The sequence below is a fragment of the Rosa chinensis genome, chromosome 2 (genome assembly GCF_002994745.2).
Source record: "Rosa chinensis cultivar Old Blush chromosome 2, RchiOBHm-V2, whole genome shotgun sequence".
NCBI classification, from domain to species: Eukaryota; Viridiplantae; Streptophyta; class Magnoliopsida; order Rosales; family Rosaceae; genus Rosa; species Rosa chinensis.
In genome coordinates, this window is record NC_037089.1 from 40504891 (window position 1) to 40523025 (window position 18135).

General features: G+C 43.5%; 1 long non-coding RNA gene across 1 annotated transcript; it reads left to right on the forward strand.

Annotated features, from left to right (window-relative positions):
* The first annotated feature begins 16977 nt into the window (after positions 1 to 16977).
* On the forward strand, positions 16978 to 17843 carry LOC121051934. Its single transcript, XR_005807516.1, has 3 exons — positions 16978 to 17277; positions 17420 to 17475; positions 17594 to 17843. It is a non-coding gene; the product is annotated as an uncharacterized LOC121051934 (long non-coding RNA).
* Positions 17844 to 18135: the final 292 nt, after the last annotated feature.

The following is an 18135-nucleotide window of genomic DNA, read 5'->3' on the forward strand; positions in this document are numbered from 1 at the left end:
CGGTAAACGACCTTTACTTTCACTTTTACTTTCGGTTTAGTACTTTTAGTGGCCCTAAAAGTTGACTTTTTGTTCGAGTCAAAATTTGAGGAAATGTTCTTCATGAAAGTTGTAGGGGACGTTAAACCGAGCGCGTGCATATGTGGTGCGTAAAAATTGGACTTAGCATGTGAGAGTTATGGCCAAAAATGTAGAATTTACTGTTCATGGTAAGTTATATATATATATGGAAATTACTGTTGGTAGATTTCTATTTTCGGAAATCTACCTAGCCGGGTAACTCTCCCTTCTCTCTCTCCCCGACCCTTCCTCCCTCTCGGCCCGATCGCTTCCCCCTCCGATCTCTTCCTCCTCCGGCCGACCCAGGACGTAATCCGGCCACCCCCAAGCTCGGTTTCTTCCCCTTGTCACGTCTGCGGAGGTATTTTACGGAGATTTGGCCGGAGAAACTCGATTTGGAGCGGGGAAAGTCACTGTAGCAGTTAGCCATTATTGCCGATTTCCGGCGATTCCGGCCACCTCCGGTCACCATCTTGCCGTCGAAGCTTGGGTTTTCCACGGAGATCATTTTGCCCCTAGCCTCGAACCACGATTTGAAGTGTAGAGGCCGAATCGAAAATCTAGGGTTCTTGATTTTCTGGGTTAATTTCGCCGGTTGAATTCGACTATTTCCAGGTATAATTTGGGATTGTTGTAGTTGAGAAGTTTAATCAGTGTGTTGAGTAGTTGCTGTATATGAAATTTGGTAGCCGGTGGTGGAGGTTGGTACCGGCGCGTGGGTGCCACGCACCGCCACTGTAGGTGGCGCGTGAGATTGTGTTTTGGCCGGAATTTGACTTCTGTTGTTGATATAATTAGTCAATTATACTTTTAGTTCTATAATTGCAGTTTTGGGATAAAAATTGGAGAAGAGTGATTATGGATTTTGATGTTTATTCAAGGGTGGAAATTGATGATTGAATTACGAGGAATCCGTCCATCGGATTTCCTCGGTTCGGCCTTTGAGCCCATATATTAAGGGGATAATATTAGTGAAGAAGATTGGGAGATTTTGGGCAAATAAAGATGATGTTAGGGTTTGGTTTTAATTATCGTAATTTAGTTTTCCATCCAGTAATTAAGATTTACGAACGTTATATTGTACAGGACGTGAACAGGATTCCCTCGAGGGGGGTTCGAATCGACGGCAGTCTTAGCCGTACACTGTGAGTGGACGTTTGTTTTAAATAAGTGATGCATGCATATATTTATTAAAGCTTGTTCTATTTAATTAACATGTTATTTTCCGAGCATATAAAGTTGATTGCAAATTATCTCATGGATTTGCTTTTAAATAATGATCCTCATGAAGTATTTATGATTTATACCGGTTGTGAGTTTTGGATATTAAGTTGTTATGCTCGGATTCGAATTTATAATTGATGTTGATTTTCGACGAATGGTTTTCGATACGATTTTCGGAATTGTACTATTTATATTATATTTATATTCGTCGATTTGAGATTTTTAAGAGATTATCGATTTTCGATTTTGGCATTGGGAATGCCTCATTGACAATCTACTTATTTCTTTAGCGTGTGGGACACGCTGTTAATTTATACGACTTTACGAGAATTTCCGGGTACGGTTGGGAATCGTACCCGTGTTTTCTTTATTCGTGGGACATGGGGAAGCCTTAAGGATTTATGGGATTTTATTATTTTTTTTTTACCCACCATACCTGGGTCGTTATATATATATTATATTGCTAGCTAGCCTATTAGTACTCCTCCCTGCTTACTATGTGTTTGTGGGCGAGTAAGAGTAGAGCATGGGATGCTCCAGAGTGTGGGACACTCCGACCCGAGCCTGGGAGGCTCCATTCTTTCGTATGGTGAAACTTCTTCCCCATATTTTATCTTTATTTGACTAGCGGGGCTAGTCCGATTTTCATTGTAGCCAGCGGGGCTGGTCTTATTTTCTTGAGAAATGAGATTTCGATTTTACGATATAGTTTTCGAATGTGGTGACTAGCGAGGCTAGTCAATTTATCGTTTTGGATTCTTGGATTTAAAGCTAAATGTATTTTTCTAATTGCTGCATGCATCGGTTATTAAAGAGATTAAATGTGGGAAAGTATGAAATCCTTTTTCCTTTAAATTGTTTATTTTTGTCCACTCACGCTAACGTTTTTCGTCTACTTTCCCCTGGGCCTTTCGGTTTCTAATGCCCAGTTTGCAGGCGAATTAGTGGAGGTCGGGCGTACATGACATTTGAGGCATAGTTGTCACTACTTCCGCAGTGTAGGATCGCTTGATCCTTTACTCTTCTTTTATATCTCTGTGTACAGTAGTATTGCTCTGATTAACCTTTGGGATTAGTATTTCTGAGTTTTGTGTTTTGTAAAAGTGGAGTTGTTGGTAATTGGGAGCAGGTGGCTCCAGGAGTATAAGGTTGGTTTGCTTGAAGTGTTTTGTGGGTTTTACAGGTTTTTGGGTAGTCCATTTTAGAGGTGACTCTGCCGAATTTTTGGTAGAGTTATCCCTAAGGTGGGCCCCACAGGGCCACCTCGGATTTCAGGGTGAAATTCGGGGCGGGTCCTGTCAAAGCCCGTATGAGTAACTCAAAACCACACATGCACAACTCGCCCAACTAGGAAACCTATCAACTCGTAAAAAGGAACACACACCCTGTTTTCGCAAAACAACACATTCTTTTCGCAAAACAAAACAACTCAAATCACCCAGTGACGGAATCATATTGATTGAAACTCTGACAATTAAATATGATACACAATTCCTCCCCGGACATTTAAAGAAAGAGTCCCCGAAACTCTCTTTTAAAAACACGTACTCATGAGCATCAAATAGCTCCCTGATACCCCCCATGATGTACCAACAACAAATCAGTCTAACCTAGACAAAACACATCGGTCCAACCTGGACACACAACACATCAACATATCCTCAATCATATCTATCGTTAACCTAACAAATAAAATATAATTCACAAGTCCTCCCAGGACATTTAAAAGAAAGAATCCCCGAAACTCTCTTTTAAAAACACGTACTCATGAGCATCAGATAGCTCCCCTCTACCCCCCCATGATGTACCAACAACAAATCAGTCCAACCTGGACAAAACAACACATCGGTCCAACCTAGACACACAACACATCAACACATCCTCAATCATATCTATCGTTAACCTAACAAATAGAATATGATTCACAAGTCCTTCCAGGATATTTAAAAGAAAGAATCCCCGAAACTCTCTTTTAAAAACACATACTCATGAGCATCAGATAGCTCCCCGCTACCCCCCATGATGTACCAACAACAAATCAGTCCAACCTGGACAAAACAACACATCAACACATCCTCAATTATATCTATCGTTAGCCTAACAAATAGAATATGATTCACAAGTCCTCCTAGGACATTTAAAAGAAAGAATCCCCGAAACTCTCTTTTAAAAACACATACTCATGAGCATCAGATAGCTCCCTGCTACTCCCCATGATGGACCAACAATAAATCAGAGCGCTAACTGATCGTATCCACTCACCCGGTCAAAGGCGTGAAGTCCCAATAGTCAAACAGATCGCCACACGGATCATCACACAGATCACTACACATATCATCACACAGATCACTTCACAGATCATCACACAGATTACTACACATATCATCACACAGATCATTTCACAGATCACTACACATATCATCACATAGGTCACTACACAGATCACTACACATATCATCACACAGATCACCACACGGATCACTCCCAGCAACCCCGAATCCTCATACCTTCCCAGGTCGTCAGATCAAAACATTAAACAACCCACACAGATCTTGAGACTTCCCAAACAATAGGAATTCCCAATTCCTAACACATTGTCTCCCGAAAGTCAAGCCTCAAGCAAAAGAATAAAACCCATCAATCCCTATTGCATAAATCACCCATCAACCCACAAGAATATACATATTTCAAGTAAATATATATATACACGTGTGAGATCATTCACTCAAGAATGCCACTAATACCAACAATAGTTTGCAATTAACTAAATAACTCTCAAAACAATATGATAAACCTGTTCGTGAATGAACATCGTGAGATTACTCACCTCGAAACTCCTGCTGCGTCTTCAATATAGAACAAGGCAGCTACACCACAAAACAACCGTCCAAGGATACCTCATCAAGTACCTAATCACATAAGGTTTCAACTTAGCAACAATCCACAAACGATTTAAGTCTGAAACCCCTGTTTTGAACTAAAATCTCCAAAGTGACGCCAATCGAGGCAAAACCACATCTGAGACCACCCCATGTCTCCGGAATACTTCTACGATCGATATGCCAAAACCACAAGTCGATCGGAAGCTCGAATACTCACGGATTGAATAAATCGAATGCTATGAAACTGTAAAAATCATAACAAATCCATACGAACTCCAAAATTTGCATATTATATATCGAAACGCTCGTATCAACGAGTAGAACATATATAATACCAAAAAAAGTTCCCTACATGGCCGGAAAACCACCAGAACACTGCCACAGGAGGTGGCGCACCGCCGCCGGCCAAAACTCAATATTTCACAAAACTCCCAACATCAAAGCTGTTCATCTAAGCATGCCTGTGAATTTTCATAACTAGCTCGAAGTCAGAAAACAAGCATAAAGGGTCAAAAACTACCTCACAAGCCGTGGATTACTGTTTAACCAGAGTTGAACCATGTTCCACGTAAATCGACCCAAACAACCACCACAGATCGATCAGTCAGCCTTCTCTGAACTCAACCAAGGACGCAAGAAGCCACGACATTGCCGGAGCTGCATTTTCCGTCTGGGTCCGAATACTTCAAAGTTTGCAGCCTTCTAGCGCCACCGTGGAGGAGAATCGCTGCTAGAGGACACTAGAGGGACGACCAGACGGAGGAGACGATCTGATCTGGAAACTTTCACTGCCGGAGACCGCCGGAAAATCCAGGTCGGGTCAGTCAAAATATTTTGACACTGAAGGAGTCGAGAGAGAGAGAGAAGAGAGAGGAAGAGAGTTTCTAGAAAAGGAAACCAACTGAAAATAGTAAGTTTCTCACTTGGGAAACTTCTATTTATACCAAAATGGAAACTTCTTCCAATGGCCACAACTTCCGCATAAAATCTCCGTATCGACGCGCTCTATAACTTTCGTAAGGAAGGTTCCAGAGAATCTCAACGTATCCAGTCACGCCCCGAATTTCGAATAAAGATATTCGAATCCGAAACACTATAATTAAACCAACTCTTAAAATTACAAGAAACTTTTTTAGATACTTTAGAGTAAAAACTACAAGTTAATAAAGACTTGGTCACTTAAGTCGAATATCACATGAACAAGTGTATACAAAACTCGAGAGATCTAATATACAAATGTACACACTCACAAGGAGCATACCAAAAACAGCAGTGCGCTAACAAAAATAGGTTATGAACCTAACACTGCTGCACTCCTCGCCCTTGTACTCTGTTAATGCTTGGATCCGTGGGGATCTAATTAACGATAAGTAAAAGAGAGAGAGAGAGAGAGAGAGAGATTGACACAAGATATATAGTGGTTCGCCTCCGCATGAGCGGGAGACTACGTCCACTTGAAAGCTATACTAGTATGTCGAGCCCTGCGGCCTAACAAGATTACAAGAGATGTAATGAATATGTTGAGTTGTGGGAGGAGGCATTCCTTTTATAGATGAAGGAATGCTTCTCATTTACTTGTTCTTCGATGTGGGACAAGCAAAGTTACTATTCTAGTCTATTTAACATGTAGAAAGCTATGTTTGTGAGGGCATCTTGGCAAGGGCGGAAAGGTGGCTTCCCGGTGGCGGATTTGCGACTTCCGGATACCGCCGCGTAGCCTGAACATAGGGCTACACGATGCATGTCTCGGTTGGGCCTTGCCATGTCTTGTGGATGTCCCAAAGTAGGTGTTACTTATGCTTGGTGATGTAGTAAATACTCCATATTATTGGAGGTATGTACAAGTCCCCGAAGTCCCCGAGTAAGAGTAGCTTCTTGGTTGGGGAGTTCAAATCATGAAGTCATCAAGCATAAGTAACCGGGCGGTACGGAGCCCCTACAAGTCCCCGAACTCCGTAAGCAAGAAGGGACTCGTTAACCTGCACAACAAAGACAAAAAAACAGGCATATGTAGAATGCTCGTTGCATTGGGCAACAAATGTGAGTTGCATTGATATGCGTTGGCATATACGAACGTACGGGGTGCATGATACATGTTGATGTATACGCTGGAATGGCGCCGAGTACGATTCCCTATGACGTACAAACTCGAGAACGCGTATGGTCGTGTGAGCATATGGATTGCATATGATAAATGTAAGTTGCATGAGCGTTGCGGAGGTAAGCGTTTGTGACTCATGAACGATGATCGCGAGTACGTTGTGTTTGTTTGGTTGTCTCTCGTATTAATGGAACGAGAAAAGAATTCAATTTGTCGCAAGCGACAAATGGTAGAAGAATTCAATGTTCCATTAACGTGTGGTGTGTCGAGTAGACATGAGTGTAAAGCTCGAGAATTGCCGGGCAGGCATGAGCGAAACACTCGGGGTTGCCGGGAAGGCATGAGAGGAAGCTCGGGGGTTGCCGGGAAGGCATGAGCGGAAGCTCGGGGATGCCGGGAAGGCATGAGCGGAAGCTCGTGGGTTGCCGGGAAGGCATGAACGGAAGCTCGGGGATGCCGGGAAGGCATGAGCGGAAGCTCGGGGATGCCGGGAAGGCATGAGCGGAAGCTCAAGGGTTGCCGGGAAGGCATGAGCGGAAGCTCGGGGATGCCGGGAAGGCATGAGCGGAAGCTCAAGGGTGCCGCGAAGGCATGAGCGGTAAGCTCGTGAGCGGAAGCTCGGGGATGCCGGGAAGGCATGAGCGGTAAGCTCGTGAGCGGAAGCTCGGGGATGCCGGGAAGGCATGAGCGGGGAGCTCGGGGGTGCCAGGAAGGCATGAGCGGGAAGCTCGGGGTGCCGGGAAGGCATGAGCGGAAGCTCGTGAGCGGAAGCTCAAGGGTTGCCTCGAAGGCATGAGCGGGAAGCTCGGGGGTGCCGGGAAGGCATGAGCGGAAGCTCGTGGGTTGCCGGGAAGGCATGAGCGGAAGCTCGGGGATGCCGGGAAGGCATGAGCGGAAGCTCGGGGATGCCGGGAAGGCATGAGCGGAAGCTCAAGGGTGCCGCGAAGGCATGAGCGGTAAGCTCGTGAGCGGAAGCTCGGGGATGCCGGGAAGGCATGAGCGGAAGCTCAAGGGTGCCGCGAAGGCATGAGCGGTAAGCTCGTGAGCGGAAGCTCGGGGATGCCAGGAAGGCATGAGCGGGGAGCTCGGGGGTGCCGCTGAGGCACGAGCGCGAAAAGGTCGGTAATGCCACTGAGGCACGAGCGCGAAAGCGTGCCGGTGCCGCTGAGGCACTAACGGGTAGCTCGATGGTGATGCCCTGGGGCATGAGCGTGGCCGTTGCTAATTATGCTGGGCTGTATGTGCAAGTCCCCGAAGTCCCCAGTCAAGGAGGGTGGTCTTGCGGGTTGATACCAAAGCGTAGCTTTGTGCCGTATATCAAGCATAATTAGTGCGAGTGCGTCGTCCATCTAGAATTGGTTGGAGCGAACGCTTTTGCCCTTTCGGGTGGGCCCCTGCTAGGCCCTGCGAGGAGTCCCCCACTCCTGGCTATAGACCTCCGGATGGTCGGAAAATTGTTTGATGAGGGGAGCTGCGCGGAGCAGAGGGTGTTGGGTAGCGAGCCCAATCTTTGGTACCCAAGCGTCGGGGTTAACTGCCGGATCAATGGCTGCCGTAGGCTGTGTTAACTAGTCCCTTACTGTTTTCTCAAATGAGAAACTTGACTGCAATGTCGCGTAGCGGTCATTGTCATTATGAGGCGTAGCCTTACCGCTTGGCGGTTGGTTGAAAAATGATAAACACATAGAGCAAGTAATAAAATTTTGTTTGAGTGTCCCATACTTATTTAATTTTGCAATAGAAGCATGGCATATGTGTATAGCATTTACTTGTAATGTGGATGGTAATATCATTTTTGCATTTTTTGTAGATATGGTAATGGATCATTGTTGCATGTAAAGATATATCAAGTGTGATATTCTATAAGCATGCTTAGAAGTAGTAAAAGCATGGTATATGTGTGTAGCGTGTACTTGTAGTAAAGTTGCTAATAACATTTTGTAGGCATGCTTAATGGTCATGGAGACATGTATAGACATGACAATAGCTCTAATTGCAAGAGCGTAAGAGATAAGACTTATCTTATGCCGACTTGGAGGCTAGCGGAGTTGGCCGAGCATGGCGGTCCATTGCTTTGGCGGATAAAGTGTTCCGATAATGTACATCAACCCGTAGTTGAGGTATCATTTGCAAGTAGTTGGATGCTCGGTAGAAATAGTTGAATTTCCTTGAAACAAAATAGATGATTAATATGTGTATTTGTAAAATCAACATCAATAATTTGCATATGTACTTTGATAAAATTGTAAGCAAAGTGTACAAGCAATGTAGTGGTTGATGACAAATAACTTGCATATAATGTGCGTTAAAAAACTGGCAGCTAGCGGATCAGGCAACTTGATGACATTGTACCAAACTATCAATGACAGAGTTCTCGTGGATGCTAGCAATGCTTCATGATATGCAGACTTTGGTAATTATGATATTTGATATCAATGATAAAGAGTGAAGCAGCATGGGCATAGAAGAGACGAGATTGGGGTGATCATGCTAGGGGTTATGCTTGACCCATATGTCAATTTGATTATTATGAGCCAACGTGCAGCTTTGTAGTTTTGAGTTAAAGAAAGATGGTCATATAAAGTGATAAGATGATTATGAGCATGTGAGATTAACATTTGAACAAGTGTCTTTGCATGCTTGTATGCTGTCTAATTGATGTGTCCCACATTTATTTGCACTTGGGTGGTAGGAGCACATACATATAAACATAATGTGAAGGTATGTATGTGAAGGCAGCAAGTAATTAAACATGTGCAAGCTATGTGCACGTAGTGTGTCTTCCGAACCCCTTATCGAGACATGTGGCTGGCGGACATGCACCAAACATATATGTGTAGGCTATGTACGTGGCAGTAGGTAACGAGTCATATATATGTGGTTGACTAGCAATTGGTGGTAAATCACAGCTATGATAGATCATGTGCATTGATTATATAGCATGTACACAACAACTCTGTGTGCTCTGAAATAGAAAGAAATAAATCAAGTCCATTATATGTGCCCATGATATGATGTATGTGCAAGAAGTGGAATCGGATGTGGGCATCAATTATTCCCCTTATCAATATTGGCATGGGGCACATAATTAAGGTGATTGATATGTGCAGCACAGACAAGAGCGCAGTCTGGACAGATAGAGGGGTGAGTCAAGTTCAATGACAGGCATCTGACACTTGAGTTGTGTGGCACGTGGCGTGATTTCTATTTATAAACGAATAAGCAACAGGTCAAAGAAGTTTTTCTTTGGACTAGATATTTGCACAGGCAGTAGGCTGTATAGGGAGTCAGAAAACTTAGCTTTATCTTAGCTGCTGGTTCTGGTGTCCAAGCAAGGTTGAGTCCCGTCGGTTTACCATTGCTGTCAATTACTCAGAGAATAACGCAAAGCACAATGCTTACTACCCAGAGTAAATAAGAGTCTGAGAGAGAGACACCCATGGGTGTCCAAAGTAGATAGACGGGTGACAGCGGTGCCTTGCTTGCTTTGTCGCTGGCGGTTGTTTGGACTGATATACTTGTGCCAGTAATGCCTAGCGGAGGATATATGGCTAGCGGAGCGGAGGAGTTGGTGCTCAGCGGAGACCTGGTGCTCATCGGTGGTGTTTGGCCAGCGAAGCTCTTAGTCAGAGCTCAGCGGAGGACAGCCTGGCAGCTGGCGGAGGAGGCCGGTGCCGCTGGCGTAAGGCTAGCAGTTCCGTCGGTGCTGCTGCTGTGCGCGGGGAGGGCTGCTGCCTGCCTAGAGCTGGCAGGCTGGTGGGCGGGCGCTGGCGGAGCGTAGCGGAGGCGCTGATAGAGGTGAGCGGAAGAGAGGTTCCGTTGACGACAGAGACGAAGCTTGGCAGTGAGCGACCTGGAGCTTTGCGGTGCAAGACTTGGCGCTGGTGGCAGCTAGCGGTGCCGCTGATGCTGACTGAGGCTGAGAAGCTTGCTTTGCCGCTGACTGATATTAGCGGAAGAAGTAGCCGCTGGACGCGCTGGTTGACGATGCTGCCGCTGGACTTTCTGGCGGAGCGCTGGGCATTAAGTTTGTTAGCGCTAGAGGGAGGTTTGAACCCCTGCCTTGCTGTCGTTGGCCTGAGGCAGCGGAGGAGATGGTTTGGCAGTGGAAGCTTAGCGGAGACAGTCCGGCGGAGCGGAGCTCGGTGCTCGGCGGAGACCTCCCAGCTGTGAAGCCCAGCGGAGGAGTTTGGCGGTGAAGCTCATCGGAGCTTTGGCCAGTGGGTAAAACTCAGCGGAGGAGGATGTCAGCTGGGGTTGCCCAGCGGTGATCGACCACCAGAGACGCTGAGGTGGAGAGAGCAGGTCTAGAGCTCGGCGAATGCTCAAAGTGCGGCGGAGACGCCGAGTTAAGCGGAGGCTTTGAGGTCAGTGGATCCTTGGAGTTTCTCAGCGGAGCCTTGCCGGCGGACGGCTGTGCAGCGGAGGCAGTTTGCCTTTGATGGTGTTTTAACGAGAAATTTACCGCTGACGAATCTTTAGCGGAGGAGGGACCGGTGTGCTGGCGGAGCGGATCGTCATCTTCATGCCTTGTTGTGGGGTGCCCAGAGAAGAGTTCTGGGTGTCCAGAGAAGATTTTGCCGCCAATTTTTTTTTTTTTTTTTTTTTTTTTTGATGTAAGAGTTGACTTTATTGTTGGGCGTTGACCAACCATGGTCAGCGCTGACCAAGCCTTGACGGGCGTTGACCTGCTCCGCCGGGCGTTGACCGGACCCGCTGGGCGTTGACCGACTCCGCTGGGCGTTGACCGACCCCGCCGGGCGTTGACCGACCCCGCCGGGCGTTGACCGACCCCGCCGGGCGTTGACCGGACCCAATTTGATGTTGAATGAGCGTCGACTCGACATTTTCGGGTCAAAGTTCGTGGTAGGTGACGAAGCCTTTGTGTTGGCTTCCCACAGACGGCGCCAATGTTAATGCTTGGATCCGTGGGGATCTAATTAACGATAAGTAAAAGAGAGAGAGAGAGAGAGAGAGAGATTGACACAAGATATATAGTGGTTCGCCTCCGCATGAGCGGGAGACTACGTCCACTTGAAAGCTATACTAGTATGTCGAGCCCTGCGGCCTAACAAGATTACAAGAGATGTAATGAATATGTTGAGTTGTGGGAGGAGGCATTCCTTTTATAGATGAAGGAATGCTTCTCATTTACTTGTTCTTCGATGTGGGACAAGCAAAGTTACTATTCTAGTCTATTTAACATGTAGAAAGCTATGTTTGTGAGGGCATCTTGGCAAGGGCGGAAAGGTGGCTTCCCGGTGGCGGATTTGGGACTTCCGGATACCGCCGCGTAGCCTGAACATAGGGCTACACGATGCATGTCTCGGTTGGGCCTTGCCATGTCTTGTGGATGTCCCAAAGTAGGTGTTACTTATGCTTGGTGATGTAGTAAATACTCCATATTATTGGAGGTATGTACATACTCAGCCCTGGTGGTCCTCACCTGCAAGAATAACCGCTACACCATAGAATAGTGCACCGGGAATGAACAAAACAAAACCGGTAAGCTTTTCAGCCCGTATGAGTAAACTCAATTAAAGTGACTCACGTCACTCATGCTTATAATTTCTCAGCTCGTGAGATAATTAAAGCAACAACATTTAATTCCACAAAATACATGCTTTCACCATCTTAGCTTAACAAAAACAATATGCAATTATCACAACAAAACGTCAAGTTCAAATTAATCAATAACATGCTCAACAATTTCAACCTAACTAAAAACCCACATGCTCTGTCTCTCAATTCATTTTACGTCTCCACAATCTATTAGATCATAATTCCTTTTCCTCAACGGCACAACCAGGAAATCATACTCATTTCCCTCAACATAACGCGGTTGCCAAAATCATGCCATCCCAACTCATTTATCAATCACTACAGATCACAACCCACAACTGTACCCACAATAAGAATTTAGCAAAATCAATAATCCCTGCATAGAAACTTAGTTCGGGAGATCACATGAAAACAAACAAAAGAAATCATATAAATCCCTACATGGAGTTTAGTTCAGGAATTTACATTAAAACAAACAATACATAAAGCAGTAATCCCTGCATGTAACTTAGTTCAGGAGATTACAATAAAGCAAACAATACAAAAGGCAGTAATCCCTGCATATAACTTAGTTCAGGAGATTACATTAAAAAAAACAATTCAAAAGACAGTAATCCCTGCATATAACTTAGTTCAGGAGATTACATAAAATTCAACAATTAGAAGGAAAAGGAAAATAAATGAAGAAGTCGAACAACTCACACTAAAGTCAATAATCACCCATCAACTCCCAATAAATCATATTATCTCAATTCCCACTCGAAACTCTCTTTTAAAAACATGTACCCTTGAGTGCCATAACAAAAAGTTATCCCCCAAGAAGTACAACTACAGACAGACTAGAGCTCTAACTGAATCATAACCTGTCACCTCGGCCGAGGTTCAACTTTACGATATCTTTACACCTAGGTTTACCACTGTAACCTTCGGACTTCAGACCTTTCCGCCCTAAGAACAAACCCAGGTTTACCACTGTAACCTTCAGACTTCTGTTGTGTTTTAAATGATTACTCGCAAGCGCACGAATCGATTGTAGTATAGTTAGTGCAAGCACGAGGTTGTTCCAACAAGGATTGAAACTCGAATTGATTCTAACTCAAATAACCAATTGAACACAAAAATAAACAAACATTTGGGGAAGATTGTGATGATTGAAATTATAACTAAACAACTAAGAATAGAAACAAAAGAATTGAGAGAAGGGTTTTTTAGAAGGTTGAAAAATATGAGAGTTGAATGCTAAGACTTTGAATCCACCACCTACTACTTCTACTATATTGCTAGCTGACAACCATTGAATTTCCCTAGATTTCATGCTAATGATTCCCGTACATAAGCCTTATTGATCCTGGACATATGCCAAAGTTCTTCTAACTTATGAATTCTAACTTATTGATCCCATATAGAACTTAAGTAGCCAAACTATAATTTACTTCACTTAATGATCAGGTTCAAGCAAACATGTTCAACTCCATTAAGCACAAAAGAACTAGGAAATCATGCAAACAAGAATATCGACTATGATCAAGCACTTGTATTCTCAATTCACAACTCTTTAATCACAAGATTGAATTATCTTTTGGCACCCTAGAAAACATCTACTCTTTGATCAAGCATCATGTTCTCCAACCAAATAACTAATAAACAAAACCTAGGTCTTATTGATCCCGAGCAAAGATTTTGAATAAAAGTTCTATTGAAACGGTGATTAAGAGTTTAACATAGAAATCCAGAAATTCAATAGCAAGCCAACTAAACAAATAGAATAGTCATACTAGGGGCTTCATCTCAGCCCTAACTAAGAAAAATATAGTGAAGGAGGAATCAAGATGGAGGTGACTCCTCTTGCTCTTATTGCATTCGAATCTGCTCTCCAGGCCCCTCTTGTGTCTCCAAAAACGTCCTAGGTTTCTCCTTGTATATCTCTTTTTAATTCCTATTTGACTTGGGCTTCTTGGGTCTTCTAGTCCAACTTGGAATTGCTTTCTTCTCTCCAAAGAAAACGCAAGGTTACTATAGTCAATGCAAGTAATTACTCCAAGTATGTCAAACACGTTCAGTCTTATTCTATTCGGGTGCTAAGATCAACAGACTTGGGCCTCACAAGTCAGATTCCGAAAATATATGCAAAATCCGTCAGAATCTGCCTTCCCGAACTAGTTTCACTTAAATCATCATAACTTCCTCCAAAAGAATGCGAATCCACTTCCGTAAAATTCCTCAGAAAGCTAACATCCGTATCTTTCCAATGGTATAAGGCTTGCCTGATAATTCCTTCTGAGAAGGTACAGTTTAATCTTTGAAGTTGACGCAAAACAGAGACAATTCTGGAAGATCAGAATGGCCAGCATCCTTTCAATCCTGCGTTTGACTTAAGCTCCAAATCCTTCTTTTCTTCAATTTAACCTACAAAACACAAAAACAAAGTAAATGACTCAAAGATGACAAGTTCTAAGCCTAGAATCCTACATTTAAGGGTATAAAAATATATGAAATTATGAACCTATCAACTTCAGACCACCTGGCCCTCAGAACAATACCCAGGTTTACCATTGTAACCTTCAGACTTCGTACTATTCGGCCCTTAGAACAAACTCAGGTTTACCACTGAAACCTTCCGACTCACAATTGTCAGACCACTACTCCAAATCACTCTTTCAACAATATAAATCAACAATTCACATTTCCGACAAGAGTAAATGCTCCAATATAATAATCCGAATAAAATCACAATTATTATATTTCACACAATGCTACACCATCCATATATATATTCCACGTAAATATATATATACCTAGTCATTCACGTAGGAATGACCACTAATACCAACTATAGTTTTATAAAATATACTTCTCGAAAATCATTTTATATCAAAACATTGTTTTAACTTACCCATGAACTGTTGTCGATCAAGTTCATATATTTTAAAACAAATAATTTATTTTGATAAATATGATTTTGCATACTAACAATTAAATCTACTAAATTAAACATAATAAATCTATCGACTGAAACACCGTGAGATTTACTCACCTCAATTCCAGCTACGTCTTCAATACAGTCCAAAATCACAATCACAACCATCCACCTAACCAAAACCGTCAATCACCTAATCAAAATACGATTCTAACTTAGCAATTGATTCAATAAACACACTAAAACGACGATCCAACGGTTAGATCCTCATCCGTGACCACACAAAGTCATCGGAACAGCTCTACGGTCAACAAATCAAAACTACAAGTCGATCGGACGGCCAAATCCTCACGGATCGAAAACCGAAACGAATAGAAAACCGAAACGAATCGAAAACCCTAAAACCCTAACATGCATCAACTTTCTCCAAAATAACCTTATAATATATCAAAACGACTGTATCGATGAGTAGATGCATAAACTGAAAACATAATACAAAAATATGGTCTGACGCGCCTCCACAAGCGACGGGTCAGCAAGCGGTCAACGGTGGCTGTTAACGCCGAGTCAACCACCTCCGATGCAAAAGTCATCAACTACAAACTTGTTCAAAATGAAGAGATGAGCCACTTTCATATCTGGAGCTAAGTGAGATTCGGTCTAGATCAAGCTTGGAAGTTGGATCACTCTCGTGCGTCTGATCAGATCCTAGATCGAATCAGGGACGTCGAAAACTTCAAACCTTGATCTACCACTGTACACTCAAAATCGTCCTACAAGGTAGGTATGAGGATGATCAGGAGGAATAGGAGATCACGAAAATGGAAAGGATCGGCCCAACCGCTGCCGGAATCAGAAAGTTCCGACCGGGTAGGAAAACGCTGCTCCGATCCGCCGCTTATGGTGGTTGTCGTCGCCATCGAGCACCAGAGGGAAGATGAGGAGGTAGCGGCGAAGAAGGCTGCCTTGGTGGCTTGGTCGAAGGACGCCGGAGCTGGGAGAAAAAGCCGGGTCGGGTCAAGCTATTTTTGGCGGGTCTGAGGAGAGAGAACGGAGAGAAACTGAGGGGAGGAAAATAAGAAAATGGGAAATTTTGGGATTTAATGAAAAATCCCGAAATTTCTCATATTTATAGAAATTTCCCAAATTTCAATCGCTCATAACTTTCTCATACGAACTCCGATTTCCGCGTTCCACATGTCCACGAACTCGTATCGACACGCTCTACAACTTTCTTGAAGGAAGTTTTCGGAGATACCCAACGAATAAAAAGTCAACCCTTGTGCCCCCCCTAAAATGACGCTTCCTGAAACATTATTCGCCTGAAACACTTCCGCTCCATCCACGAGCCCCGAAATAGTCCGATAATCACTAAATTAAATTCCGGACAATAAATACGAATTTCCAGGGCATCACATATCCAAAGTCAACCTTAGCAACCCCCCCTAAAGTCATACTTTCCGAATAAAAATTCATCTGAAACACTTCCGCTGTATCTACGAAACCGTCTGATACCCACAATTTAAATTCCGGAAAATCCTTGGAAAAAAAATACGAATTTCCTGGGCATCACAAGCTCGATACTGATCTCCTGCGAGTCCGAATTGGAGATGGATTTGTCAACACAATCTGACTGGAAGGAATTGAAACTGGGGCCTGGAGTAGAACCTGTGTGGAAGACGAGGTCGTGGCCGGCTTCACAGGAACATAAATTCCAACGTTCTACTGCATTTGGCTTCTGGGAAAAATCTTGTGTAAGACCTCTACCACATTAGCTCTTTTCTAGTTCCTCCAGAGACTTCTTTAATCTGTGGGTGCCTAAACCTATTTTTTTCCTCTACCCAAATGACTTGAATTGCTGCATCTTGACCTTTCTTGCTTTGAATATGTTGGTTAAGCTTTTGTCTTGTGCAAAAATTGATGGTCTGCAACGCCACCACTCAATTTTCTTTCTTTTATTTTTGCTTTGCACTTTGTCAGCTTCCACCATTGCCTTGGGCACCTTGTTAATTAAGCTTTTGTCTTATGCATATAGCTTAATTAAATTATCTTGTGGTCTGCAACATCACCAGAATACTCATTCTTTGTTTTTTTTATATTGCTTTGTGCTTTTTTGGATTTCTGGGATTGCTTCGTTGACATTGACCATACCTTGGGTTAAGGCTTCATCCCTATACAAGGATTCCACCGCCAGAGACTTTTGTTATTATTTTTTTTTATGTCGGCACCACTTCGATCTCTTGCACCAAAAACTTGCTGCAGCCCCTGGAAGAAGTTGAAATTGGCTTTAATATATGCCTTGCATTTCAGCACATCTCTGACAAACAGAGTGCCCATTTGTCTTGTGCACTTAATTAGAGCTTCAAGTTTTTACTTTGTCATTCCACCACTAAGCTTTCAACTTTCTTTCTTCTCTTGACACGCTGCACCCACGAACACATACTTGTCATTTTCCTTTGTCAGTCTCGTTATATTTGCACAATTTGGTTGAACATCATTCCTGCTCCCTTTTTCCTTGCTGTTGTACTTTGGTAATTTCTGCGATTGTCATTTGATCTGGATAGAATGCTTTTGTTTCATTGTGAGCCTGAAGACGTTACCTTTCATTTGCATTGCCAACTGCTGCAATTTCAAGGCTCTTGTAAATCTGAACCTTATTACTCTTTAATGCAGGTAAGTATGGGAGTTGCGGTGGCATAAATTCCAGAGTTCTAGAATTTGATTCAGCGGTGAGTCTTCTTTCCTTTTCTCTTAGTTTCTTTGCACCGAAAATAATTTGTTTGTGGTTTGTCAACTCCCATTGCTGCAACCGTAAGGATTTTAAATTTGATAAAACCTTTTGTGCAGGCATAAAAGGCGAGGACAACAACTGCAGTCAAGACTCCAGAGTTTCAATTTGAGGGTGAGTCTGACTACTTAGACTTTGTTTATTATATTTTTTTTTTTGTTATTTGAGTTGGTGCTCTTGGGAAGAAAGGATGGAATTTGGGGACATGCTTTATGGTATGGTGGTTTGAAAAAGAGACGAAGGCGGAAGGGAAATTGCTCGTATTGGTGTTTCAAAAGGCAGGTCCATTTTAATTTTGAGGGACTCTTCTGTTTGTAGACCATCGTAGACGTTGCTCTGGTATATTCATCGGGACGCTGCCCGGCATGAGTCATCAGGACGCTGCCCGACATGGTTCATCAGAGACGCTACTCTGGCATGTTCATTGGAGACACTGCTCCGACATGTTTTCCTTTTGCATGGCATCATTGACAAACCTGTGAACACAAAAGAAAGTGAAGATCATGAAAGAGAGGGAGTCTCAACCTTTGTGATAAAAGCACGTTGTTGAATTCTTCTTGCTTGCAGCAGGGCCTTGGCTCTCTTCTTCTCTTTTTTCTGT